The 20842-nt window shown below is 45.6% G+C and overlaps 1 protein-coding gene across 1 annotated transcript in view; it reads right to left on the bottom strand.

Annotated features, from left to right (window-relative positions):
• Positions 1-10074, bottom strand: part of LOC144773527 (solute carrier organic anion transporter family member 2B1-like) — a 477218-nt gene extending 467144 nt beyond the window's left edge. Inside the window, exon 1 of the mRNA XM_078658588.1 lies at positions 9314-10074. The gene's annotated coding sequence lies outside the window, so the exon portion shown is untranslated. The remainder of the gene's footprint in view (positions 1-9313) is intronic.
• Positions 10075-20842: the final 10768 nt, after the last annotated feature.

Raw genomic sequence — 20842 nt, 5'->3', positions numbered from 1 at the left:
AGGGCTGGGCAAGTGAGAAGGTTCCAGTGCCAATGGGACCATTTGTGAATCTGAAGAGCCCAAATTCAGCCTCTCTGAGCCACACCTAAGGGTTCAGGATCTGAGGGGCATCACCTGGTAGTCGGCGTGCTGTCTCCAGCTGGATTTAGGCACTGTTTCAGGTAGTTGTGACATTGTTATTTATCTGTGGCTCTGAACAGGAGGGCAGCAGACTAGCATTTAGAGTCACGTTGGGAGTCCTGGGTTCAGATGTAGTTCCAATCCTGCTGACTCAGCAGGAGAGCAGCAGGGCAGCAATCCAACAAGGCAGCAGTACAGCATGCCAATAGACCAGCCAGGCAGCAGTCCAGGGTAGTTGAAGTCCTTTCAGCAGCACAGGAGTCCTTCTTGGTGAAGTCTCCACAGGTCCAGAATCATACTGAAGAGTTGGTGGCTGAGATCCAATATTTATACCATGTGGCTCCTTTGAAGTGGAAGAAGCTTCTGGAGGTTTCTTTTTGATTTGCACAGGTTTCCTGCGTCCCTTGCCCTGGCTCTAGACTAACTACTGGGGGATATGCAGCCCTTTTTGTGGAGTCTGGGCACAGGCTATTCAAGTGTAAGTAGACTGTGCCCAGCTCTCCCTCTTATCCTGCCAGTGATGGCCCATTCAGCTTACCTAAGCCCTGTATTGTGTGAGGCTGTCGAGGAGGAATACAGAAAGCCCAACTGTCAGCTCCACTCAGTCATGTGGCCGAGAGACAGGCTATAGGCACTAAATGGCTAAGACAGGAAAATACCAAATTTCTAAAAGTTGCATTTTGAAATTGTAATTTAAAATAAGGCTTTACCTTAAAAGAGGGTTTTTAATTACAGCTCCACAGATACCAAACAAAAACTGGGTACCTGTTCCCATTTGGAAGTTACAGCTTATTACATGTAATAATACAACTCCAATTTTGTCCTATGTGAGAGGTAGGCCTTGCAGTAGTTGAAAACTGAGTTAAGAGTTTTTCACTACCAGGACATGTAAAGCTTTAAAGTGCATGTCCAACTTTTTAAATGCACTGCACCCTTCCCTCTTGGATGACAGTGCCTAAGTAGGGGTGGCATGTATGTATTAAAAAGGAAGGTTTGGGCCTAGCAAAGGGTTTAATTTGCCAGGTTGAAATGGTAGTTTAAAACTGCACACACAGGCTGCAATTGCAGGCGTGAGACATGTTTGAAGGGAATGCTTAAGTGGGTGGTATAATATGTACTGCTGACCCATGATAGCATTTAATTTACAGGCCCTTGGTACTTTTAGTACCACTTTACTAGGGACTTATAAGTAAATCAAATATGCCAATTGGAGATAAGCCAATGTTACCATGTTAAGTCGTGAGGACAGGCCCTTTAGCACTTGTTAGCAGTGGTAAACTGCACAAAGTCCTATGGCCAACAAAAATGAGATCAGCAAAAATAGAAAAGGTGAGGACAATATGTTTGGGGGAAGGCTACCCTTAGACTAACAGATCTAACATGTGTCCCCCGTTGAAAATGGGGAGAACTACCCAATCTCCTGGGACTTTTCATCACTAAGGTGGAAAAACATGGACAGATCATCAATAATTGTATGATCTGATCCTCAACAATTTGAAATTCTCTACATTAACCATCTGAGAGGCCTATGATCTGTCTGAACCTGGAAGTGAGCCCCAAACAGGTACCGCCTCAGCTTCTTCTGCGCCCAGACCACAGCAAAGGCTACTCTCTCTATAGGACTCCATCTCTGTCCCGGGGAAGTAACCGTCCACTAATAAAAGCTACTTTTTGGTCTTGGCCCTCTTCATTTAACAGTGACAATACTGCCCTTATGCTGCATATTGAGGCATCAGCTTGCACAACAAATCCCTTGGAAAAGTCAGGGGCCCTGAGTACAGGGGCTATACACATTACCTGTTTTAGGGAGTCGAAGGTTTTCTGGCAGGTCTCAGTCCAGATCAACTTTCTTGGCTGATTTTTTGAAGTCAGCTCAGTCAAGTGGGCAACAATGGTGCCATACCCTTTGTAGTAACGAGTGGGGCCCAGGAAGGACCTCACTTCTGCCTTCGTTTTGAGGGGCTCCCAGGCTGTGAGGGTTTTTTATCTTGGCCTGGAGTGGCTTCAACTTACCTATGCCCTCCAGGTGTCCCAAGTATAACACAGACACCTGCCCTTTTCGGCACTTTCTGGCCTTGATAGTCAGGGCTGTCTGTTGCAGAGCCTGGGGTAATTCCTGGGGTGAAGCGGGTAGTTCTCCTGGTTGCTTTTGAAGACAGATATGTCATCCAGATAATCTGCACTGCAGGCGTTAATTTCCTCCAAAACCTGGTTCACCGGCCTCTGGAGAGTAACAGGGGAATTCTTCGGGCCAAAGGGCATTACCTTGAATTGGAAATGGACCTCTTGTGTGGAAAATACAGATCTGTTTTTAGCCCCCTCAGTTAGGGCAATCTTCCAGTACCCTGAGGTCAAGTCAAAAGTACTCAAGGACTTGCAGCCCCTAATCGATCAAGAAGGAGCTCATCATCTCAGGGAATGGGGAGAGAGCATCAATCGTTGTGACTGATTTGAGGACCAGTAGTCCTCACATACATTGAGCTCTGGTGTGGTTCCCGGCGGGGTAGCCTTTGGAAGCAGCACCACTGGGCTGGCCCATGGAACTGGGAGCTCACTCATTCCCAACTCCAGCACCTTGCAGACCTCCTCCCAGATGTTGGCCCTCACCTTGTCTGACAGTCTGTGAGTTTTGTTTTTTACAGGGGTACTGCCACCAGTTTCAATATTGTGGATACATATGTGTGAACGCCCAAGGGGAGAGGGAAAAAAAAGCAAACTGTCCTCTGCTGCCCTTGGGTCAGAGGAGTAGGGGAGAGGTGGACATCCTCAACCTACCCATCTTTCTTCTTGGATGAAAGGGGATCAAGGAGAGGTTCATACTTTTCCTCTACTCCATCAAATGGCACCAACAACATGGTGATCTCAGACCTCTCATAGTTGGGCTTCAGGGTATTGAGATGGAGATCTTGAGGTCCACCAGGTAGGTAGGTAGATGGCCTGCCCCTTCCGCTGAATCATCTCATAGGGCCCTGTTAAATGATCTTGGAAGGCTATGGGTTCAACTGGCTTCATGATCCACCATTTCTGGCCAGGCTAAAAGGCTCAAATAAAGTGGCCTTCTGGTCATGTGATTGCTTCATAACCTCCTAGCTAGCTGTTAGGTTCTCTGGAAGCCTTTTTCCAGAAATTCTGCATTTGGTTGCGGAAGGCCAGCATGTAGCTAACCATGTCCTGGAGGGGTTTCTTGGGGACTTGCTCCTACCCCTCCATCTACACGCTGAGAGCACTCCTTAGAGGGAGACCATAGAGTAGTTCAAAAGGACTGAACCCTGCTCTTTTTTGTGGTACTTTCCTATATGAAAAGAGTAGGCAGGGCAAAAGGATGTCCCACTTCTGCTTCATCAGCTGTGGTAGGCCCATAATCATGCCTTTGAGGGCCTTGTTGAACCTCTCAACCAGTCCATTAGTCTGGAGGTGGTAAGGTGTTGAGCATGTGTAGGTTATTCAACATTCCTCCCACATTGACATCCTGTATGCAGACATGATGTTGGTATCCCTGTTTGACTTTCTTGTAGGAACCCACTTAGATATGATTCCCCTCAGGGCCATACCCACTGCAGGTGCAATGATGACCCTCAGAGGGATGGCCTCTGGGTACTGTGTAACACACAAGATGATGAACGGAATGTTGCACAATGGCAAAACATTCACCCCCAGTCACAGAACTGGGTTTAATCCATCGTTATTTTGCTCACCAAGCCACCCCAGTTCAGACATGGCCATATGCAAATCAGCCTTGACCTGATAGCCAGAAACCGGTCCTAGGATGATTGATTCCGGTCCAGGGAAGACATGGCTTGGCAGTTCCGGCTGGACTGTTCCCATGAGGTACAGGGTCAAGGCTGATTTGCATATGGCCATGTCTGAACTGCGGTGGCTTGGTGAGCAAAATAACGATGTATTAAACCCAGATCTGTGACTGGGGGTGAATGTTTTGCCATTGTGCAACATTCCGTCCATCATCTTGTGTGTTTTGCTGTTCACCCTATGTGGGAAGGGTATGCCCAGACATGGGTCCCGTGCTCACTACACCACTGGTCAAGCTATCCTGGATGAAGACGGCTGATAGCCAGAAACCAGTCCTAGGATGCTTTATTCCGGTCCAGGGAAGACATGGCTTGGCAGTTCGGGCTGGACTGTTCCCATGAGGTACAGGGTCAAGGCTGATTTGCATATGGCCATGTCTGAACTGCGGTGGCTTGGTGAGCAAAATAATGATGGATTAAACCCAGATCTGTGACTGGGGGTGACTGTTTTGCCATTGTGCAACATTCCGTCCATCATCTTGTGTGTTTTGCTGTTAACCCTATCTGGGTACTGTGTGGCATGGTCCACCTACACCAGGACAAACTTGTTGACCAAGGCAGTTTTGGGGTCCCAGGGTCCACCAATATCTATGACAACCCTTTCAAAGGGGAAGCCAATGACAGGCATGGGAGTCAAGGGAGCCTTGAGCTTCTTCCCTGTCATCCTACTTTCTTTGTAGGTGAGACAAGTCCTACAGAAAGCATCTGAGGTTGTCTCATCCAGGGCACGTAAAAGTGGGTAACAAGCCTGTCAATGGTCGTGTCCTGCCAAGGTTATCTCATGAGACAGACCCAGTAGGCAGGCCCTGCAACACTCGGGGCCCATCATCCTACTTGCTGTCACATGCACAAGAACCTTAGGCGGACTGCGAAATAGTTTGTTCTCCCAGTAAATACCATGATCTCCAGAGGTGTTTACTGCTGCTTAGGCTTCGTCCTGCCACCTCAGCCCCTCTAGGGTTAGGCATACTCTTGTGATTTGCAGAATTCCTCAGTGGTGGACCAACCCTTAAATTGCCACCAAGCAAGCTCAGGAAGGTCACCTAGAGAGGCAATGTCCTCTCCGGTCAGCTCCGGTCAGCTCCGGGGCCACGTCCTCTGCCCCACCATCCACCAGTATGTTGGGGGAGTCTAAGTGGCTGGTTTCCCATGTCCCCTGTCTTCCCTTTCCCTGCCGCTGCCTGGGCTAGGTTTCCATGCGCTCCTAATTCTCCTTTCAGGCAGCAATGGACCGAGTGGTTGCTCAAACCCACTCAGGCAACCCCAATACTTCCAGGATCAACCAGAGTTCCACTTCCTTCCAGGCAGTGTGCTTCATGTAATTCCCTAGCAAATACTCCACAGGCATAGCAGGGCTCACAGCTACCCAAAGATAACCTAAAACTTCCCCTAACTAGAAGGGAAAGAGAGATACTGGGTAGTTGCTCTTGGTTTTCTGCTACTACAATCTGGTGCAATGTATTGGGTATCACCTTGTCTGAGGACACCGGATGACACTTGGCAGTAGTCATTCTGACTCCTGTGTCTTTCAGAGCCTCCACTCTCTGCCCATTGACTTTGACCCAGTGTCTATACTTGGATGCATAGGCAGGCCTTTGGGCTTTAGGTACCATCACGCAGGGGCACTAAAGTAACCTCAGCTGCCCCCCCCCACTTACTGGGGCCATTTCCTCACAAAATGAAACACTAGCCAACCCCTGGGACTGCCCACCACTGGCTGGCCTGTGCTCTCTTGGACTAATTAGTATCTCCCTTGATGTACCCATAATAGTAGCACTCGTAGCACTTAGGAACTGGGAAAGGTACCCTTTCTCCTGCAACCAATTTTTAGGCCCTTGTGAGAACTCATTTTTGCTTTTATCTCCCCCTCCTTCTCTGTTGGGAACCCTGACCACCCCTTTGAGAGTCTCACCTCCGATGCCTTCTTGGATACCCTAATACCAACCCAGAGCTCGGCATCCTCAGCAAGCTTCCTGGGACCAGCAAGCTTGCTATCTATCAGGTTGTGGCGCAGCTCTGTAAAACAAATATTAAGTAGTTGATACCTCAGAATCAGGTTGTACAGCCCATTATAATCGATTTGGGAGTTTTTGACTGTACCTGAACCTCTGGTGGTATTTCCAGGGCTTAGCCCAGAATTGGTGACAAGGATGGTTTTCATGGGGGCACACTTGGTCTAGTCATTTACTGTTAGTGTGAGTAGTGAATCCCTCCACACTGTAGGCATATGCTTCCACAAGCAACCCCCCCATACTCCTCTGGAAAGTTGTGCACCCTTGGGGCTACCTCAAATGTACAAGCCATTTATTAGTATTATCTCTGGCCACATAGTTGGGCACCAGGTCTTTGACTTTAGGACCTTCTTATCACATTCAGACACTACAGGTAAGCTGCCACCATTCTCGGCCTTCTTTTCTTCTGCCTCTAATCTCATTTTAGCCAACTGCAGCTTCACCTTCCTTTCTGACTGCCCGTCCTCCAGGCCCTCTGGTGACAGCCCCTTTAAAGACACACTGCTTTCAATGCTCACTCAGGGATTTCTTTCGCTGGACAGATGGTCGCCCTCTTCTGGGAGCTTCTGCTCAGGGCATACAGCCAGGTCACCTAACATTCCCAAATCAAGTTACCCCCTCATCAGGATACACATTGTAAGGGTCCTGATTCTCAGAATCATCAAGTTGGGAATGTATCCTAGTGACTTCCTCATAGAGCTGAGGAGAAGGGTCATCTTTGTGGCTGTCTTTCCTGTATGTAGCTCCCTCTCCTTTCAGAGTTTCTGCAACTCAGCCTAGATGAGGTTATCTACATTTATACTCTCCACTTCCATGGCATAGGTCAAAGGGCATTTAAATTTAGAAAAAAGGAAAAGCAGCTAATTTGAAACCTAAGGAGAATTTTAAAACACTTGAATTGGTCTCAGATAACTTATTTGTGATTTTAGTGTAACACAAAATCACTGTCATAAGCCACCTACCTGGATTCCGAATTATTACAATGGGGTGACAACGCTAGTTCCCGAATGCTCCTGAGAATTATCCTCGGTTTACAGGAGGAGCCACTGCTGTGGTGACAAATACAAGGGGGAAGGGGGTCGGGATGGAGAGAGTGGGTAGAGTCAAAGATGCTGTGGCTCATCTACTTAACAGCAACACCAGCAGGCATTCACACCAGTCTGATGAATGGTACTGGCAGATATGATACCAATAAACAAACAAATAAGAAGGCTTTAGTCTAGCATTAACTCTATCTCTTAAGGTATCACCTCACAAAAGTTTTTCAAACATCAACCAACCTTTAGTTTTGTTGTTATTTTTTCATTTAGATTGTCAATAGAGGCTCCTTTCTCAAATGTATTGAAACTGTAGTGAGTATGGTTTCAGCATTAAACCCACTATCAAACTTGGACTGGGTTAGCTTCACCCAAGTGATCTCTGGCAGACCCCTTCCAACAGTTTGCGCAAGTTGAACAAAAACACTGGTTATCTTTGTTTGCAGCACGATGTTGTAACTGAGTTCAGCGCATAGTAAAATCAAGTCTGTTATTGCGTCTCTCCTTTTCTTCTTGTTCTTTTTTCCATCTGGGTTCTAGACTAATGGAGGACTTTCTTTGAAGTGAGATCCAAGCAGGAGGATCAAGGGAGAGGGCAAGACAGAGCCTTTGAAGACAGGAAACATGTAAGTGGCAGGCGAGAGGTAAGCGAAGGGGAGGAGTGTGTTCAATCTTTAAATAAGACTGCTTTAGAACATTCATAAAGGTTACATTTTAATTGTGTGTAACAAGGAAAAGGTGCAGATAATTAACTAACTGTCTTCCGGAAGGTTCATGTTGAGGTTACCTATGCCAGTTGCTTGATGCTTGTTCTGGTGAATTTTCTGGATGTTTCTGTGGCGCCTGAAACCTGACCTTGCATATGCAAGGTAAAACATTTGTAAAAGCTGTTAAGCCTTTTCAAACAAACTGGGGAACACCAGCAGAAGCTAGGTATTGCCAACAGCATGTAATATGGACAAACATCAGAGTACAACACGCTTGTTCATTCATAAGTGTTGGGAGCAATGGTATGAGTCATGCCGGTGATGGAGCAAGGATTCGTTCCTCTTTCTTGCTGGTAACAACTAAATCTTGGGACACTTGTCTCTCTTTTGTGCTGCCAGAACTAAGCCTGTACTTCTCCATTTTCTTTTTTTGTGAACAGTGGATTATATTTTAACACAAATGTTTGCATATCGCAGCAGTGCGCCCTGGGGACCATAGTTTCTGAGGACAGCTAGCATTCCTATTCTGTTAACAATGGCCCATAGACAGAGGGTTCACCAGAAATGCACAAATAAATATAGATTTCCAATAAATTAGTTGATTTAATATCAATTAGGGGTGCTTCAGGGAACTACAAATCAAAATTTAATACCTTCACACTAGGTAATTTGTTATGGTATTGTGTGAGGGTGAGCATAATTCACGTAATTTGTGGTGGTGTAATTCTATGAAATTACAGAAAAATTACACTAGATTACTTGAAGAGAGTAATTTAGCATGTACTGCTATTTTCGTAGTGAAAAATGCACCCGTGTGTCCAAAATGGACTCCAGGATGCATTTTGTGCTAAGAAAATAGCTCTAAATGCAGAAAAACACTAGCACCTGCAGTCAGAAGCCATTTGTACTCTCTAATTCCATCATTCCTGTGTACGGTTTCTATTCCAAATTACTCATACTAAATCAAGCTGGTGTAATCTTGAATTTTCTGTGATTTTATGTGAATGGAGTAATGCAAAACTACCAAAATTACTCCGATTACTGGAGGTGATCTTGGAATTGTAATAAAATGATAAACCATGAACAATGCTATTTCAAGATGAACACCAGGTTTAGAATGATTTGGACACATTGGGTGCTGTTCACTGCCAATGAAATGAGTGGTGTGCGAAATTGGGTAGCTGGTTGAGGGTAGTGTGAGCCCTTCTCAAGCAACAGCAACAATCCTTGTCAGGGTGCACCACAAAAGTCACTAAATTAACCTGTGCTTAACCCTCTGTTAGCTTGGCACACAAGGCAGTCAGGCTTAACTTAGAGGCAATGTGTAAAGCATTTATGCAGCACACAAATACTCATAGAAAAAAAATACAACGCAAGAAAAATCCCACATCAATTTAGAAAAATATAATAAAATATAATAAATACACTTACGCCAAAACAAATTACATCCAATTAGTACTACCAGAGTTATGATTTGTTAAAAATGTTTGTTAAATCTAGTGCCTAAGAGATCAACGTGCCAATGCTGACACCCAGTCATATGCAACCACGCCACTTTCAAAAGTTATGGCTGACCGCGGTGGAGCGCGGTTTGGATACACGAAGTTAAATTGTGCATGGTCTTGGCTTACCTTCAGACTTTTGTAGAAGTTTTCAAAAGAAATATCTGAGAAGGTGAAGTTCAATGGGTCAAGGCAGCTGGCAGCAGAGAGGTCGTAGTGAAGATTTCTACGTTTGGACTTTGTCACTCTTTTGGAATTTGAAAATCTCCCGGAGGATGAGACTTCAGCCTGTAGCCAAAGAGAGTTCCAGGAGTTAGGATACCCCTTCTGTGAGGAGCTGCTGAGCAGAATTAGCCGCTGTAGAGAAGAACATGGAGGAGCTACTGTGAGGTCAGGCTGACTGGTAATGCACCTTGGGCAGTTTGGTGAGCAGGTAAGTCCCGGTCTCCTGTTGGTTCTCAGAGCACTTTTTGGTTGAATTGTTTTAAGTCCCAAGTTTTGGATTTGGGTTATTTGGGCACTTTTAGCACCTCTTCCTAGGGTCCAGAAATGGATGGGTGCCACTTGGAGGTTAAGGACTCACTCAGGCTGGGCTCATGGCAGGTTCAAGATGGTTGGACCTTTTTCTGTCCCTGATGCCCTGAAAATGGAGGGTAGTCAACTATCCTTGGAGTCACTTTGATAGCTCAGGGTTCAAGCAGCAAAGCTGGTCTCAAGCAGCACAGCAGTCTTCTGAAGTACACGCCAGGCCTCAGACAGGACCAGAAAGAAAATGAAGAGTTGGTCTGAGGTTCCTATTTTTAATCCTGGTGCCAGCTTTGAAGTGGAAGCAACTTTTCGAGTTCTCCTCCCACAGTTGGTTCTGGCATTCCCTGCTTCCCTACCCTGGCTGCCGTTTGCCTGGAGTGACAGTAGGCGTTGTGTGTGCTGAGGCAACCCTTGGACATTTAATTGGGACTGTGAAAAGTCTGCCACTCCCATCCTGGGCTGATGGCCCATCCTGCCAACAAAAAGCCCTCCTTGTCTGTCTAGGAGGAATACACATAGGCCAACTGCCAGCTACACCTAGTGATGTGACCCAGGATACAAGCTGCAGACACCAAATGTGCAAGACAAGAAAATTTACAATTTTTAAAAGTCAAAAGCAAATCTCTTGCAATGTTCCCTAAATGAAATTATTCTACTTCCCGGGTAGTTCTTTGATGCCCTCTGGCGTGTCCGAAAGGCTGAAAATGCTGTATCGTTTGTCAGGGCAAAACCAATTGCCACCATAACTAACTGAGGCCTTCTATATTGAGCACAAAGTTTCCCACATGCCAACTATCAGGCATATAGTAATACAAATAGAATTATATACATGCATCCAGTTGACCAAATAATATACATTTCCTCCTGAAAGAGGTCAACAAGCATTTTCACTGTGAACATCTTATAAGCCTAGAGTTTTAGAAAACCTAACCAATAACGAATTATTCAACTACTACAGCAATATAGGATATTCCATGTTAAAAGAACTCCTGTCTACAGCCTTTAACACAATGCAATAACAGCAGTCTCTTAAAGGCATGATGATTTTAACAAATGGTTTTCACAAATTTTATGTTGGACCTTTTGCCTTTGTCATGACTTTTCATAAGACACAGATGAGACCTAGAGCATTCAACATAACTTTTCACAGTGAACTGATCAGGGCTATAGCGTTTACCACTGCTGTTCCTCCCTAAACAATTAAGGCCTACAGTACTGAGAATAAGCTTTCTCAAAAAGCAATCACCAAGTACACAAACAAATATTCACAAATAATCACAAATATATACAAAAGTACAGGGAGCCAAACAACGTACAGATGATAGTATGATCACCTACCAAGGAGTATCACGTGTTAAATCACCTAACACCCAGGGCTTGTCAGAGGAGGCAACTAACACAAGAATCCCAGCCTATTACAGTAATCTGTGAGATTCCATGTAATAAAACGCTGCAATTTTCAACCCTACCTAATAACAATTCACCTTTAATCCATTTACTGCTCACGACGAATCATTGACATCCTCAGCACTACCTCTGTAGTGCTAAGGTCATCAACAGGTCATCATTGGTACTGAAATAGAAAATGCTTTGAATATCAGAAGCATTTTCTACTTCAAAATCTAAGTCAGGATGTGGGGAAACAGCTTCCACACTAAGGTAACAAAATAATTAAAGAGAAAAGCAGACTGGGCTAATGACGAATAACTGTGGCCCTAGCCATATCAGTCTTTCTGCCCCCCTAAGGAGTGGATAAGGGATGTTTACCCCCTGACTGCCTCCCAGGGCAGAAAGCTCAGTAGAAGCCAGGGAATGGTAGCTGTAGTTATTTTTTTTTGGGGGGGGGGGGGCAGGAGTGGCCACCTTATGAGCATGGCTTGTGTTCGTATCCACTGTAGGTCAGACAGTCCTCCTGCCCCCGAGGCAGATTTGATTAGTTCATCCCCAATCTGCTCTCTAGGGGCGGAAAGTCCAATTTACCATCAGGGAAGAAATTCGCCCAAAGCAATGAAGTGGTTGTGTGGCTGCCCAGGCATTGGGCTGTGTCCTCGCCCCTGAATGAATAAAGGCATTTTTGCCTCTGGGGTACATTAGGGGAGTACACCTCCATTTTGCCCCTTAAGTGGCAGAAATCCCACTACACCATCAGGAAAAAAGCTGATCTCCAAAAAAGAGGGGGTATGGCCATCTCTCTCTCTGAAAGCTTTCAACAGTGTAATAGCAATCCATTTGTAAATGTCTTTTAGTTTTAATATATACCGTACACAATAAATATGTTAGGCCTATGACTTTGTCATAACTCCTCATAATAAGCAAGCCAACCCTGTTCCAATGATTATTGGCTTTACACCACAACCAACGCAGTCCTGCTGTACTGAGCATAACCTTTCACTCACAGAAAAGAGAGCAACAAAAACTCTTATTCAGTGGAATCACACACCTTCTGCCCAAATAAATGGTGTGCTCAAATTAATCAACATGTGGGTGAAGCCAAAGGCACTCCATCAGTTGTACTTCTTATAGCTCTTTTCTGTTTCTCATGTAAGGTCTGGCAACGGCTGCACTGTCAAGCCAGACCTAAAAATGAGGGTCTAGTGTCACTCCAGCATGCAGACCCAGATCTTGTCTAGTCACTGACCACAATCAATTAGATATGTGAAAACAAATTATTTTAGTGATGGTGAAGTGTGGTGATCATGGATAGGTTAGTAACAGTATTTTCAGTTGTTGATTGGGTGAGGTGAAGCAAGCCCCCCCTCCTCTCTCTTCACTTGTCCAACCCCCAAGTTCCTGCCTACTCCCCATGTTGGCTAAGCCTTTCAGTGACTCAGCCAATGAGAGTGGAGGCAAGACGGACCTGGCTTGGACTAAGGCCATGTAACATCTATTGTGTCCACATATTGCATCAGCTGACCTTTAGTGAGGGAGTGTATTGGACTTTGGCTGGAGCCACATGGGGCTATAACCCTTCTGCTTCATGACCTTTCCTGAAGGTCTGCTTGCTTTGGAGGGTTGGAGGCTAGGTATGCTGTGAAACCAGCATTTGTCTATCACTATGCCAGAGTTCCTTTGTCAACACCCTACAGAGCTGCTTTCCAACTTTGATCTGCAAGTTGCAGTGAATATTATATGACTATCGATTGCAAGTGACTAACTTAGTGCGGCAGGTTGCGCTCCTCCCTTTCACAGTGGTATTAGCTCAAGCCTTTGGTCTTTGCAGCTTACTCATGTTTATTGATATGTTGGCGACTCCAGCGTCATATTCTTGCTAACCTGATGCTTTGGTTTACTGATTTAAACATAGTTTCCCGTGGCTCATTTATTGCTTCTGCTAATATAGGTTACACATTATCTTCTTGCAGAATCTTTCTTTTGTGCCCTTCTGCAAATGAGTACAATTTTGTTCTGCATCACCTATGCAGCATTCACCTACAAACCCTCCTAATGTCTTCACATACATTCAAGTGGAAACTTGCTGGTAGAAGTCTGTTTAGAATCTCTTTACAGGACTTGTGTATTGGCACAGATGGAAATGTGCCCTTAAGCATCTGCCATTTCTGAACTTTGCATCCAATTTATTTCCACATTAAATGAATTTCACAAACATATGCCATCAGCCATTGTATTGCAGAGGGGTCCTCAAGGGGATACGTTAAGTCCTCTGCATGGCATGGTCTCCTATTCAGTGATTCAGGGGACCATGTAATTCAAAAGAGAAATCTGATTTAAATTAGCAGGCAGAGAGAATGAGAGATCAGGTCAGAGCAAGGGAATGTGCAATAGGTGAGCTGTGCTTTGACTGTACATTTAAAGATAATGATTTGGGACTCCTCCGTACAATAGTGAATTTGAAGTACTTTCCCCAAACAACAGTAGTAGCACAGAACCAGTAACCCTTCTTGACCAAGGAAGAGAGAACATGCCTGGGCCCATATTATGCACAAGGCACATTTTCATTGTTTGCGCCTAAGGTGCGCCCAAGGCAAACAATGAAAATGCACTGCATTATGGTAAATGCTCTGCCCCCAGGGCAGCTGCAAACTTGCTCTCCCCTGGGACCAGTGCATTCCTGTGAAAAACGGAGCGTCTGGTTTGAAGCCACCCAGTGTTTTCAAAGTGCAGGCAGGAACACACCTTCACTTTGAAGGAGGACTTGAGATCCCCTTGCAAGCCGGTGCAGTGAGTGACCACACCCGCCTGAAAGGGGATGTCTGGGGGGTCCATGGGATTGCCATGTCCCCATGCAAATGAGGGAATGCCCTCTGAAGATAATGCTGGTTCTTCATGTGTTCCAGCTGTATCGCAAATGTCAACTGCGCCCCCGGGGCACTTGAACTCTGGTGGTCATGGCATTGTAGGGGAACAAGAGCACTATTGATAAAGACACACCATGTGGGGCCCTTCTGTCCTTCCAAAGCCGGGCCACATTCCATCAACCAGGCGTGAGCCCCATGTGCTGCTGCAGGGGAGACCTTAGACATGTGTGCATTCTAATAGGCAAACAATGAATGACTACTACATTTCACATTGAAATAGGCCAAATCTTCTGCCAAAGCAGTTATAGTATCCTTTTTTCCATGAAAGGCAGCTGTCTATTGAGAGGCACACACATTTATACACAGAAACCACCTCTTTTTTGTTGAAATGTAAAAATTAGTTGCTCTTCAGCTTTCCTTGGCCAAAATACAGCATTTCGCTTTGAGTGCATATTCAGCTTTGGGCCTCGACACTTCACAAAGAATTAAGGATGGAGCTATAGCTCAAGTTAGTTTGGGAATTGTCAATGAAGGATTTGCTGACCTGGCAAAATCAGGCTGCAAATATTGGGAAGCCTAAGTACATTTTTGAATATATGGATTTAAAGGATGTATTCGCCGAGATAGAATATACAAAGATCATACTTAAAGTAAATAAGTCAACATGTATTGGATATCTTATCCAAAGCTATGTTGGTCTTTCTGAAGCGTGGAATTTAAGTGCTGACCTGTTTGAGAACTTTCCAGGATGACTACTGTCATTTCTGCTGAAATGGGTTAACTGTTGAGGGGGGTGAAGCCCTACTCAAGCAGCAACCTCAATCCCTGTCAGGGTGAGGCACAAGCAAACCCCAAATTAGTTGTGCTCAACCCTCTGGTAGCTTAACAGAGCATTCAGGCATAACGTAGAGACAATGTGTAAAGCTTTCATGCAGCACTTCAAACAGTAATAATGTGAAAACCCAACACAAGAAAAATCACATATCAATTTAGACAAATAGAGCATAATGGAATCAATAAAACAAGAACAAATGGATGGAAATGCAATCAGTAGAACCAGAGATGTGTAATTTCAAAGATTTAAGTGTAAATAGTGCCAAAAGGCCCAAAGCACCTCTTGTGGCCATCAGTGGTGTGAAAACGGAAGAAAACCTGGAAGTTCAGGCCGACCACGATGGAGGTGAGTCGGACACAGGGACCAGGTTAGTCCCAATTAAAAGTCACCTTCAGTTCTGTTGATTGTGAAGGAAACCGCAAAGAAATTAGAAGCGTTGTGGATGGTCATAGATGTAGCATGAAGAGCAAGCCAGGAATCATGGACAGTTGTCACTTTACTGTTCAGGTCCTGTTGCCATCGCGAGCAGGCGGACGAAGATGCATGGGGGCACTTCATGTGAGCGGTCAATGCTGTAGAGTGAAGAGTTGGGTTGATGGAACTTTGCATAGGCGGGCTGGGCAAGTGAGAAGGTTCCAGTGCCAATGGGACCATTTGTGATCCTGAAGAGCCCAAAAACTTTAATTTAGCCTCTCTGAGCCACACCAAAGGGTTCAGGATCTCAGGGGCATCACCTGGGAGTCAGCGTGCTGGCTCCAGCTGGATTTAGGCACTGTTTCAGGTAGTTGTGACATTGTTATTTATCTGGGGCTCTGAACAGGAGGCCAGCAGACCAGCATTTGGAGTCACTTTGGGTGTCCTGGGTTCAGATGCAGTTCCAATCCCGCTGACTCAGCAGGAGACCAGCAGGGCAGCAATCCAACAAGGCAACAGTACAGCATGCCAATAGTCCAGCCAGGCAGCAGTCCAGGGTAGTTGAAGTCCTTTCAGCAGCACAGGAGTCCTTCTTGGTGAAGTCTCCACAGGTCCAGAATCATGCTGAAGAGTTGGTGGCTGAGATCCAATATTTATACCTTGTGGCTCCTTTGAAGTGGAAGAAGCTTCTAGAGGTTTCTTTTTGATTTGCACAGGTTTCCTGCTTCCCTCGCCCTGGCTCTAGACTAACTACTGGGGATATGCAGCCCTTTTTGTGGAGTCTGGACACAGACTATTCAAGTGTAAGTAGACTGTGCCCAGCTCTGCCCACTCATCCTGCCAGTGATGGCCCATTCAGCTTACCTAAGCCCTGTATTGTGTGAGGCTGTCGAGGAGGAATACATAAAGCCCAACTGTCAGCTTCACCCAGTCATGTCGCTGAGAGACAGGCTATAGGCACTAAATGGCTAAGGCAGGAAAAGACCACATTTCTAAAAGTTGCATTTTCGAAATTGTAATTTAAAATACGACTTTACCATAAAAGAGGGTTTTTAATTACAGCTACACAGATACCAAACAAAAACTGAGTACCTGTTCCCATTTGGAAGTTACAGCTTATTACATGTAATAAGACAACTCCAATTTTGTAGTATGTGAGAGGTAGGCCTAGCAGTAGTTGAAAACTGGGTTAAGAGTTTTTCACTACCAGGACATGTAAAGCTTTAAAGTACATGCCCAACTTTTTAAATGCACTGCACCCTTCCCTCTGGGATGACATTGCCTAAGTAGGGGTAGCATGTATGTATTAAAAAGGAAGGTTTGGGCCTAGCAAAATGTTTAATTTGCCAGGTTGAAATGGTAGTTTAAAACTGCACACACAGGCTGCAATTGCAGGTGTGAGACATGTTTGAAGGGACTGCTTAAGTGGGCGGTATAATATGTATTGCAGACCCATAATACCATTTAATTTACAGGCCCTGGGTACTTCTAGTACCACTTTACTAGGGACTTCTAAGTAAATTAAATATGCCAATTGGAGATAAGCCAATTTTACCATGTTAATTAGTGAGGACAGGCCTTTTAGCACTTGTTAGCAGTGGTAAACTGCAGAGTCCTATGGCCAACAAACATGAGATCAGCAAAAATAGAAAAGGTGAGGACAATATGTTTGGGGGAAGGCTACCCTTGGACTAACAGATCTAACATGTGCCCCCCCCATTGAAAATGGGGAGAACTACCCAATCTCCTGGGACTTTTCATCACTAAGGTGGAAAAACATGGACAAAACATCAATAATGGTATGATCTGATCCTCAACATTTTGGAATTCTCTACATTAACCATCTGAGAGGCCTATGATCTGTCTGAACCTGGAAGTGAACCCCAAACAGGTACGGCCTCAGCTTCCTATGCACCCAGACCACAGCAAAGGCTACTCTCTCTATAGGACTCCATCTCTGTCCCGGGGAAGTAACCTCCCATTAATAAAAGCTACTTTTTGGTCTTGACCCTCTTCATTTAACAGTGACAATACTGCCCTTATGCTGCATATTGAAGTATCAGCTTGCACAACAAATCCCTTGGAAAAGTCAGGGGCCCTGAGTACAGGGGCTATACACATTGCCTGTTTGAGGGAGTCAAAGGCTTTCTGGCACACCTCAGTCCAGATCAACTTTCTTGGCTGATTTTTTGAAGTCAGCTCAGTCAAGTGGGCAACAATGGTGCCATACCCTTTGTAGTAATGAGTGGGGCCCAGGAAGGACCTCACTTCTGCCTTTGTTTTGAGGGGCTCCCAGGCTGTGATGCTTTTTTATGTTGGCCTGGAGGGGCTTCAACTTACCTATGCCCTCCCTGTGTCCCAAGTATAACAAAGACACCTGCCCTTTCCGGCACCTTCTGGCCTTGATAATCAGAGCTGTCTGTTGCAGAGCCTGGAGCAATTCCTGGGGTGAAGCGGGTAGTTCTCCTGGCTGCTTTTGAAGACAGATATGTCATCCAGATAATCTTCACTGAAGGCCTTAACTTCATCCAAAACCTGGTTCACCTGCTTCTGGAAAGTAACAGGGGAATTCTTCAGGCCAAAGGGCATTACCTTCAATTGGAAATGGACCTCTTGTGTGGAAAATACAGATCTGTTTTAGCCCCCTCAGTTAGGGTAATCTTCCAGTACCCTGACGTCAAGTCAAAAGTACTCAAGGAATTTCAGCCCTTAATCGATCAAGGAGCTCATCATCTTAGGGAATTGGAAGAGCATCAGTCATTGTGACTGATTTGAGGCCCAGTAGTCCGCACATAACTGGAGCTCTGGTGTGGTTCCCGGCGGGTAGCCTTTGGAAGCAGCACCACTGGGCTGGCCCATGGAACTGGGAGCTCACTCACTCCCAACTCCAGCACCTTGCAGACCTCCTCCCAGATGTTGGCCCTCACCTTGTCTGACAGTCTGTGAGTTTTGTTTTTTTACAGGGGGCCTGCCACCAGTGTCAATATTGTGGGTACATATGTGTGAACGCCCAAGGGGGAGAGGGAAATAAAATCAAACTGTCCTCATCTGCCCTCGGGTCACAGGAGTAGGGGAGAGGTTGACATCCTCAACTGACCCATCTTTCTCCTTGGATGAAAGGGGATCAAGGAGAGATTCACGCTTCTCCTCTACTCCATCATATGGCACCAACAACATGGTGATCTCAGACCTCTCATAGTTGGGCTTCAGGGGATTGAGGTGGAGATCTTGAGGTCCACTAGGTTGGTAAGTAGATGGCCTGCCCCTTCCGCTGAATCATTTAGTTTGATTCCTGAGGCGGAAAGCCGGGAATCTAGACGTTTGTTTTTAAAAGCCACTGCTACTTCATATTTCATGCAGGATCCAATGCGAAATAGGGGAGGTCTTCCCTGGTACCCAGCAGAAGATATTTCATGAAGGACCAGGGTATATTTTATGTAATATCCGCTCGCTGTCAAAACATGCAATCCAAATCTGGGACATGTTATCTACACTTTCCCCAGATATATGTTTCCTGGTGGAAACTTGGCTAACTCCCCATAGTGCTCCGTAATCAACATCGCGATCCCGGATGTGTACAAGTTTATCCACCTGGACAGAGTGGGGAAAGTGGGAGGGGATGATTGCAATAGCATTTAAAGAGAACTTAAAGGTTCAATGGTTAGACACACTTAGGAATGAGATGCTAGAGATAGGCCTCTTCAGGGTCTTCATGTCACCCACCAAGACCTGGGAGGGCGCACTTTTGTACTGTCCACTTGGTCCTAAGCTGAACTTTGTCAATTTTTTGACAGAGTTCATAGCCGCACAGGTTGTGGCCTCTAGTAGTTTCATACTGCTGGGGGATTTCAACTATCACGGTGAAGCCCTTCATGATCCGGAAGTTGTTCACTTGCTTTCAGAATTATCAGACATGGGACAGGTACGGCATGTCCTTGGCCCGACGCATACGGCAGGCCACACATTGGATATGCTATTCGCGAATATAGAAAGCCTACAGTTTCTAGATGCTCAGCTTCTGACCTGGACAGATCATTATTTGATCTCCTTTGTCTGTCCTGAGGCAATTAAACGTGGACATGAACAACAGCCCACAGTGATAAAACCTCAGAAAGCCAGATCCTGGCAGAAGCTTACTGCAGAAGCATTTGAGGGAAAGTTTCAGATCCCTGAGAAGTAGGCCAAGGAATCAAGTGATCAGGACACAGAGGTCTTATTGGCCAATTTCAATCGGGCTCCGACGCAGACCTTGGACATTGTTATCCCGGAAAAGAACACGAAGCAAGGGCTTCGCCGGGACTCAGCACCTTGGTATTCAGGGGCTCTAAAAATTGAAAAATCCTCCTGTAAAACTCTGGAGAGACAATGGAGACGATCCAAAAAAGAGGGGGATAAAAGGACCTACAAAAAGGCCTTAGCAGGTTACCACCACAATATCAAAAATGCCAGATGTGTCTACATCCAGAGGCAAATAGAACAGGCAGGTAATTCTTCAAAGATATTGTTTGACATTGTGAAGGGTTTTTCTTCCCCGCAGGCCTGCAAACAATTGCCGGTGGAAACACAGGAGCTTTGTGAAGCACTAGCCACCTACTTTCAAGATAAGATCTCCATGATTTACAAGAACTTTCCTAAAAATAAAACTACCAGCTTAGCTGAACCTTGCACTAATAAGATGGCGCCTGAGAATAGTCTCAATCGGTTCGATCCCATCACGCAGCGGGATGTTATTCGTCATCTTTAAGCATCTAAATCGGGATCCCCGAGGGATATTTGCCTGCCCTATGTTATGGCCTTGATTGCAACGAGCTGTGCGCCGACCATCCAGGAGATTTTTAATTCCTCAATTGCCAGTGGCTATATTCCCATGGCATGGAAGGAAGCCCAGGTGCGCTCTATTCTTAAGAAACCATCTGCAGACCCCGCAGTTCTAGGCAATTACAGGCCAATATCACTACTCCCTCTCCTAGCGAAGATACTGGAGGCTCATATTAACACACAATTGAGCCAGTATCTTTAATCCAATAACATCCTGGACATATTGCAGTTCGGCTTTTATCCGGGATTTAGCACAGAGACAGCCATTTTAGCAGTCACTGACTCCATCAGGCGGACATTGGATGTAGGGGTATCGGTGATGCTTATCCTTCTGGACCTCTCCGCAGCATTCGATACTGTTTCACATCGACTGCTTTCGGAGAGATTACAGGACTGTGGGATCAGTGACCTGGCCCTGAAGTGGTTGATTCATTTTTTGACTGATAGGACACAACAGGTCATGATGGGCCCTTTGAGGTCAAACAAGTCTTTGTTGGAGAGGGGGGGGGGTCCCACAGGGCTCATGCCTAAGGCCTACCCTCTTCAATGTTTATATGGCCCCGCTAGCCAGAATAGTACGGCATTATGGGTTTGAGGTCGTCTCACATGCAGACGACACTCAACTGATTTTCCCTATTGGGAGGAATTTGGCGGAGGAAAAAGTTCGCTTTTCACAAGGAATGCTGGCTATTGCAAAGTGGATGGCAGATTCCTGCCTCCAATTGAAACCAGGAAAGACAGAACTAATGTTCCTGGGGAAAAGACAGGATCTGATATTGGACGACTGGTGGTCGGTTGAGCTGGGCA

The sequence above is a fragment of the Lissotriton helveticus genome, chromosome 8 (assembly GCF_964261635.1).
Source record: "Lissotriton helveticus chromosome 8, aLisHel1.1, whole genome shotgun sequence".
In the NCBI taxonomy this organism is placed as follows: Eukaryota; Metazoa; Chordata; class Amphibia; order Caudata; family Salamandridae; genus Lissotriton; species Lissotriton helveticus.
The sequence above is the reverse complement of the archived record's forward strand: the minus strand, read 5'-3'. Positions and strand labels throughout refer to the sequence as shown.